At 40.4% G+C, this 6,792-nt stretch overlaps 1 non-coding gene across 1 annotated transcript; it reads right to left on the reverse strand.

The window, feature by feature from the left end:
- Nucleotides 1-6,338: 6,338 nt before the first annotated feature.
- Nucleotides 6,339-6,445, reverse strand: LOC141694009 (small nucleolar RNA R71). Its single transcript, XR_012563342.1, has one exon. It is a non-coding gene; the product is annotated as a small nucleolar RNA R71 (small nucleolar RNA).
- Between the last annotated feature and the right edge of the window lie 347 nt (nucleotides 6,446-6,792).

A 6,792-nucleotide genomic window follows, 5' to 3' on the forward strand; every position in this document is an offset into this window, starting at 1 on the left:
TGACCTTTAATATAAATGAGTGCGTGTTTCCAGCTGATACCAAAAATTCTACGGTCTTCATGTTGAACTCTCTCTGGGGTTGGCATCAAGAGTTCATCTTCGTCCGGGGTAGGGACCTATGCTTGTAAACAAAATTGCTCTTAAAATGACAGGTTCCCAACCCAACGGCTTGGGGGAGTTACTTTAGCGAAGATGTATGACTTATGTGGGGCCTTCGATGTGTAGTGGACCCGAGATAATTTTTTTGTAATGAAACATTGTCTAATGTCAGATGTAAGTGCTTACATTATGTGCAACTTTTTGTTTATACATTTCCCTTGTCTTCATTTACGTTTCTATGAATCTGAATATTATTTGATTTGTTATGGTTTTGTTTAGGCCTCCTGGTGTATAATCAGTTTCATCATGTGATGTATAAGCAGTTCCAGGACTTGGCTGACAGGTTTAAGAAGATTGGTGGGGCCATCCAGATTGATTCTGGGAAGAAGAAGGGGGGACAACAACAGTGGCTCTCAGCTCCGGGACACTGGTTGTTCAGGCACTGTTGTGCGTCAAACTACGCCGGAGAAGGAGCCTCCCATTGTTATTGTTGATGCATCCGGGAGTGAAGAAACGGAACTGGAGGAGGTAGGGGTTGGGGAGCTGAATCCTCGTAAGAGAAAGGCTGTTAATGATGATGGTGTTGGTGGGTCTGGGGCTCGGCAACGTAGGAGGACTGCTATCCTGAATCCTAAGGAGGAGGAGAGCTAGAAGCTAGTGGAGGCTAAGGTCCTGAAGAATATTTTAGCCTGGATGACTCTTGATGACCAATGAAATGAGATGTTTGATAACTACGCCACCCCCGTGGACTTTGATGTTTATGACAAAGAGGATGTTGATACCTTCCTTGACCATCTTGTCTGGGATGTTCAGAGGTTTGTAAACCTGTACTTAGGTTTTTCTGTGCTTATTCTCTTGTATTACTTCTTATTCTTTGTTCCTTGTTTCAGGCTAACGCCCGGATTTCTGGGTGCTACACCATCATCCATAACTATAGGAGAAGGGTGGCGAATTCCAAGACTGCTGTGAAGGATTTGAGCCAGCTGAAGATTGAATTCACTAACTATCGGGAGGCAAAGGAGAAAGAGTCTCGGGAGCACAAGAAGACCTTAGCTGAGGAGGTCAGGGCTCGGAAGGATGCTTCCCAGGTTGTTGGTACCCTCCAGGTGGAGGAGGAGAGGATAAAAAAAGAGCTGGCTATGAGGTCCCGGGAAGAAGAGGTTCTTGCTGCGTTCCGGGGTACTCCTGCTTACTATGAGGAGCTAAATAACAAGATCTTTGAGAAGGTGAACTTGTGCCGGGACATTGCTTCTTCTTATCTTGCTGAGAATCCTGGTGGTAACATGGATGGATTCATAGAGCTGTTCCTTATCGAGGAGCTTCATCATGAAGAAGCTAAGGCAGCTAAAGCTGGTACTTCCGGAGCCCGACAGCCTCCACCTCCCGAGCATGAACGAGAGAAGACTCCTCCCCTCCTCCTCCTCAGAACCCGAGTGACCAGTAAATGGCCTTTATGCCTTGTAATTTCCTTTCAGTTGTTTTTAAGAACTAAGCCTGTGGGCTTTATTTGCTACTTTGATTTGTATTCATGTAATTAGTACTTACTCCGGAGTTGGTTTGCCCTGGAGGTTTCAATTTAATGCAATGTCTTTTTCGTAACTTATCTTGTAATTTTTATTTTTCTAAGCACACTTGGTTTGTGTAACTGCCCCTGGGCATGGGTTAAATAATTTTTAAAAAATTAAGAATGTTTTCTAAGTACACATGGACTGTGTTATCAGTCACCATGTAGGGGTTTATGCATTTAAAAAATAAGAAAATTTTCTAAGTTCACATGGACTGTGTTGTTGTCCCCGGGCAGGGGTTTACGCATTTAAAAAATTAAGAAAATTTTCTAAGTACACATGGACTATGTTGTTGTCCCCGGGCAGGGGTTTACGCATTTAAAAAATTATTAAAATATTTTAAGTACACATGGACTGTGTTGTTGTCCCCGGGCAGGGGTTAAAGAATTTTAAAAAATTAAGAAATTTTTCTAAGTACACATGGACTATGTTATTGTTCCCAAGAACGGGTTAGATAATTTTATATTATTTAGATAATTTTTTAAGTACACATGGACTGTGTTATTGTCCCCGGGCAGAGGTTAAAGAATTTTAAAAAATTAAGAAAATTTACTAAGTACACATGATCTGTGTTTATCGTCCCCGGGCGGGGGTAAAAACTTAAATTCGAGGAAATTTTCTAAGTGCACATGGGTTGTGCTTAATATCAACCCCGAGTAGGGGTTAAGCTCTAAAATTGAGTAAAATTTTAAAGTGCACATGGACTGTGCTTAATTCGATCTCGGGTAGAGGTATATAATTTGAATTTGAATTTTTATTCAAAGTAATCATGCATTTGAGCGTGCAGATAATAATTGTAGTGTAAACACAAGAATAACACTATTCTAAGCTGTAAGATGCTCAAAGCATAATATTTTCATTGTAAATAGAGATCATGTATTGATTACATTTCGGGTGGGATAAATACAAATTTGAATTTCTTATTTGTTCAACAAAAATCGTACAGCCATGCGTATCTTTTTACTGGTAGAATTTTCTGAGGCGAGCTCCATGCCAAGTGTTCAGGACCTCAATATTGTTGAGAAAGCTCAGTTTGTAAGTTCCCAGACATAGCACCTCTTTGATTTTATATGGCCCTTCCTAGTTGGGCTGTAACTTGCCTTGATTTGTTGGATCCGAAGCCTCTGTATCTCGGAGAACTAAATTTCCAACCTCGTGCTCCCTTATTTTGGCTTTCTTCCCGAAGTAGAGTGTCTTTTTTCTTTGTAGCTTTCCATTTTCTTCACAGCACGATCTCTTACTTCGTCTAGCAGCTCCAGGTTAGTTCTTAGGCCCTCGATATTGGGTATTTCATCAAAGTTGAAAACCCAGTGAGAGGGGGATCCGGTTTAAACTGGGAGCCTGACCTCTGAACCATATGCTAGATTGAAGAGGGTTTTCCTGGTGCTTGTCCTGGGGGTGGTTCGGTACAACCACAAGACCTTTGGCAGTTCGTCTGGCCAAGACTTTTATGATTCTTCGAGCCTTTTCTCCAATCCTTGGAGGATTATCTTGTTTGTCACTTTGACTTGCCCATTTTCCTACGGGTGGGACACATAAGACCTTTTGTGCTTGATACCGAGTTTTTTGAGGTAAGCTTCGAATTCTGAACCCACGAATCGAGGACAATTGTATGATACCAAGACCACAGGGATCCCGAACCTCATAATAATAACATCCATGAACTTCATGTAGTCTTGTTGGTTGATTGTTCACATAGCCTTAGCTTCTGCCCACTTGGTCATGTAGTCTATGGCTACCAAGATATAGCGTAGATCTCCTCTTGCCCGGGGGAAGGGGCCTATAATGTCTATGTCCTAAATAGAAAACAGAATTGGCAAGAGAACTGATGCAGGTAGGCTTGGGCTCTGCTTGGGCACGTTGCTGAAATTTTGGCATTGGGTGCATTTTTTGACATAGGCCATTGCGTTGGAATGGATTATAGGCCAATAGTATCCTTGGCTGCTGACCTTATATGCCAAGGCTTTTGCTGCCAAGTGATCCCCATAAATACCTTCATGTACTTCTTGGAGGGAATTGTCTGCTTCCTCCGGATCCACAAATTTCAGAGTTGATGCTGGAATGGTCCTTCTATATAGTTAATCATTCTCAAGGAAGAAACAAGTAGCTTTATACATAAGATACATGGCCTTATTCTTGTCTTCCGGGAGGGTTCCATCATTCAGATATGCGATGAAGGGAGTAATCCAATTGTCCGGGCTGCTGATATATAAGATTTTTGCCTTTTCGGTGCTTTGAGTCTGTAGTTCTTTAAAGTAAACCGAGGTACTCAGATATGAGGAGTTTTGTACTAACTTGGAGAGTTTATCTGATTTGCAATTTTCTTCTCTGTTAATTTACAGAATGGTGGTGTCCGGGATGGTTTGTAGAGAGCTCCCGACCATATTTTGATATTGTGCCAGCTTCTCGTCCTTGGCAATACACTCTCCATTTGTCTGCTTAACCACGATCTGAAAGTCACTGTGGATTATTAAACTGCTTATCCCGAGTGATTTTGCTAATCGGAGTCCAGACAACATGACTTCGTATTCGACTTAGTTGTTGGTTGCTTTGAAGGCAAAGGTGATCTCTTGTTGTATGGTAAACCCTTAAGGACTGATCAGAATTAGACCGACTCCAGCTCTCTCGGCCATCGAGAAACCGTCTACATATAGCTTCATGAATTTTTGTTGGGGCGTTCCGATAAGTGGATTTTATATCCATTTAGAACGCTTTATATCGGCTTAAGTTGATGACTTGACCTCAAATATGTGGTATTTTTGATGCATTTTTTTTGAGTCTTTGCAGAGCTATAACTAGAGGCAGGAATGTACTTTTTTATACTTCTATGGTGGAATGAGATCAAGAAATTAAGGGCGAAAGCTTGCCAGAAGAGCAGAGCGAGAACAAAGAAAACAAAAAAATTTCAGCAGAAGGCAAGCGCGACCGCCCTCTACCTTGGCACGCCCGCGCTGCAAGAATAGACACTCAACGTACCCGCGCTCAGTCCTGGCACGCCCGCGCTAGGTCGTGAAATAAAAATCATGTTTCAATTCTGTTTGGGAGTTTTCATGCGTTCAAGTAGATCTGGAAGTATAAAAACCTCAAGATATCAATCAGAAGGAGATAACTCGGGGAAAACCAAAACTGGAGAGCACAAAATGGGTAAGAAGAAGAAGATTTAGTTCTACATCTTATTTTTCTATTCTTCTAATTAGGCGATACTTTGGATGCTCATTTCAAATTTGTTTTCTAAACTTTAATACTTTAATATTCTCTTATAGTATTCAGAACCTTTTTACTATCATGTTTTCATTAGAACCCATGATGACGAGCCCTTCAATTATGAAGTAATCGTTATCATGGGATTCTAAAGTATTTATTTATAGAGTTTAGTATTTGATTATCTTAAGTTTTCGGTGGGTGATGAATTATTGATTTCCTCATATGGTTGTGCTTAATCTTCTTGGATGCGTAGCTAACATCTAAGTTGTATTGTTAATCTCTATTGAATGCGAAAGTGGATATAGAGGTTTAGAACTTGCCATGCTAGTATATGTTTATGGATGTTTTAACATGCTTGATTCGTAGTGTAATTTTAACCATCTTACGCTGCCCTATGTGATCTCAATGGATAACTTGCTCTTTAAACCGTTATGTTTTCAAATCTTATAGACATATAGGGTCTAAACATAATTGGTGTCTGCCAGCTTCTATTTAATTTGTGAATGTTGAGTGGTAGGGTATACGTATATTGAAAGATAGCATGTACTAATTTCGTGTTGTATGATTAGTTATCATAATCATCACATACTATGATTAAAGGCATAAACTCTAATAGAAGTATTTAATGAAGTTGGAATTCCATGTTTTATTTCATATAAGTAACTTTATTTTAATCTCTTAGTTAATTCATTCTAGCATAATTACTTTTGGATAATCAAACTCAATTTGATACTTGTCTTAGCAGTGAATAATAATCATACATTATTCCATAAGTGCACATTCTAAATCAAACCAATCTCTGTGGGAACGAACTAAACTTAATCTTATATTACATGTGACCGCGTACACTTGCATGTTTTTGTGCGAACAAATTTTTGGCGCCGCTACCGGGGACTCGGTGTTAAATTTAGTTTATGTGCTTGTCATCAGTGGTCGCTAAAGTTCACTGACTCGGATTATTTCTCTTACCAATTTTACTTTGCTTGTGTGTTTCAGGTATTCGAGCGAACGTGCATGCGGACACGTTCTCAATCTCGTAAGGACACACTAGAAGAAGTAGAAAAGGAAGTGACCATTGCAATGGGAGAACTAGCAGCAGAAATGAAAGCATTGAAGGATTATTCTCAACCGAAAATCAATGACATTCAGTCTAGCATTGTCAGACCAGCCATTGCAGCTAATACCTTTGAAATCAAGCCTGACGCGATTCAAATGTTACAGAATTTAGTCCAGTTTGGGGGCGCTCCAACGGAAGATCCCAATATGTAAATTAGAGATTTCATCAAGATATACGACACCTTCAAGTTCAATGGTGTTTCGAAAGATGCTGTGAAACTGAGACTTTTCCCATTTTCTCTGAGGGATAAAGCTAAGAGCTGGTTGCACTCTCTACCGGTAGGTTCTATTGCGACATGGGAGGATCTGGCTTAGAAATTTCTTACTAAATTCTTCCCGATGGCAAAAACAGTTGCAATCAGGAATGCTCTTACTCAATTGGCACAGCAGTTGGGAGAATCTTTATGTGAAGCTTGGAAGCGCTATAAGGAGCTGCTTAGGAAGTGTCGTCATCATGGAATGCCTGATTGGATTGTAATCAATTGCTTCTATAATGGGTTGGGAGCACAGTCAAGACCCATGCTAGATGCATCATCAGGTGGGGCCTTATGAGCTAAGAGCTATGAGGAAGTTTATGAGCTAATTAAAATGATGGCTGCTAATGAATATCAAAATCCAACTCAGAGACTACCACAAGGCAAGGTAGCAGGAATTCTGGAGGTGGATACAACTATGGCTATAGTAGCTCAGCTAAAGGCATCGACTATGAAAGTGGATTATCTGACCAACTATGGAGTTCATCAGATAGCAAGTGTTTGTGAGCTTTGTGTAGGTGCACATGCGACAGATCAATGTGCTATATCTAGTG

This window comes from Apium graveolens, chromosome 10, assembly GCF_009905375.1.
Source record: "Apium graveolens cultivar Ventura chromosome 10, ASM990537v1, whole genome shotgun sequence".
NCBI lineage: Eukaryota > Viridiplantae > Streptophyta > Magnoliopsida > Apiales > Apiaceae > Apium > Apium graveolens.